This window comes from Galeopterus variegatus, unplaced genomic scaffold (assembly GCF_000696425.1).
Source record: "Galeopterus variegatus unplaced genomic scaffold, G_variegatus-3.0.2 Scaffold2682, whole genome shotgun sequence".
NCBI lineage: Eukaryota > Metazoa > Chordata > Mammalia > Dermoptera > Cynocephalidae > Galeopterus > Galeopterus variegatus.
Genome location: NW_007728793.1, coordinates 333,122 through 334,882, shown reverse-complemented (window position 1 = coordinate 334,882; position 1,761 = coordinate 333,122).

The following is a 1,761-nucleotide window of genomic DNA, read 5'->3' as shown; positions in this document are numbered from 1 at the left end:
TCGTCTGGTGAAGAAAGAGCCAGAGTTGTCAGTTTCCTTTGCCTTCTCTTGGAAAAAAAAAACAAAAACACTATATTAGTGATGCTGGTACGCTCATGCGGAGTCCTGAGGTCAAGTTGTAGCAGGCCAATCGGTTCAACTTTTGTGTGTGCAAATGAGGTCCACAAGCTCCCTCTGCAACTGAATCAAGGAAAGTTAAAAATTTTAAAAGTTAAAAAAGTTACTTTTGTGGGCCTGAAATAGAAGATGCTTTGCAGTTGTGATAGGAAAGAGAAATGACATTAGTGTCTTAAAAAAAATCTAGGATAAGTCACAATTTGTGCTTCAGAGGCTATGTTAAGCACATTGTACACAACATCCCCTCTAATTCTACTGTAGACCTACAAAGCAGTTATTACTATCTTACAGATGAGAAAGCTGAGGTCCAGAGATCATAATGTGGCCAATGTCAGACAGTGGTTGTGCAGAGTGAGACTTAGCCATGTCTAACTCAGAACAGGATTGTGACACTGAACCTGCCTTCTTATGGTTCAGCGATGAAATTCTTCATTGGGGTCAAAAGATACAATTGCCATTGATACCATAGAAATGTATCAGAATTAATACGTCCCCATTCCCTTTCTTCATCTGTAAAGTAGGGACTAGAATAACATTCTCAGCCTATTTCCCAAGTTCTTCTAAGAGCCTAAGCAATCATGTGCATCAGGGACTGAAACTAAAAAACAGCACAGTGTGATCCTGGGAGCTGTGGTCCAGCTGGTCTACAAACAGCCCCTGACACTCGAGATCTGGGTCTGGTGCTGACTTCTATAAGCAGATATCTTCAGGAAATAATTAGCCTTCCCCCGTAACATGAGAACATGATACAGGGAACTTTTTTATCTGCCCAAAAGTGACAAACAAAGGTACTATTGATTGATCATATTTTAAATATTTTTCTTTTTAATCAACATGCATGTAATGTTTTTGCAAAGTTATCTTCAGTGTTGAAGATACTTGTAATTTCTAACCTAGAATTTAAATAATTGCTGGAAACCACCCAAGCTCAGTTATGTCAGGAAGGTCCTGCCTGACTTTCTAGGAGTAACGCTGGGATGGAACAGTTCCATCAGAGTTTGATCCAAGGTTGTATTTAAGCCCCTTGTGCCAGTGAAGCTTCTGCCCTGTGTTGATGGGTCCATGTGCCTTCAATGCACACACATCCCCTCACCTCCTGTTCTGGCTGCTCCTGAGTGGGTGCAGAGTAACACATGCAGCCACGGCCTGATGCAGGTGAAGAGTGAGCACAGAGGTTTCTCCGAGCAGGTGACTGAGAAACAGGTCGATCACTGTTTTCAGCTCTAGCCCAGGCCATCTGTGGTTCTGGGAGGTGTGTCAATCCTCACTGCTATGGCTCCCTTGTGCTGTCTTATTAGGAAAGCCACTTTACTTCCCAGAGATTCAAATAACCACCCTTAGTAAAATGTCTTAACAGTGTACCATGCCCACAGGATAGAAGCCAACCAGAAGCTCCTTTGCCATATGAATTCCGCTTATCTTTCAGACCCTGCCACTCCTTGCCCCACATCTTAATTGGGGCCATGCCCAGATTTCTTGCAGTCTTCTTAGCCAAAATGATGTTGCTTATCACATCTATGTCTGGCTTGCTTTGATTGATTCTTTAAGACTTTACCCATGTGTGACCTGTCCTGGGACACTGTCTGTGAGTACCTGAGCTGTCTCAGGAAGACCAACTCTGCTCTTACAACTCCGTATGCTAAC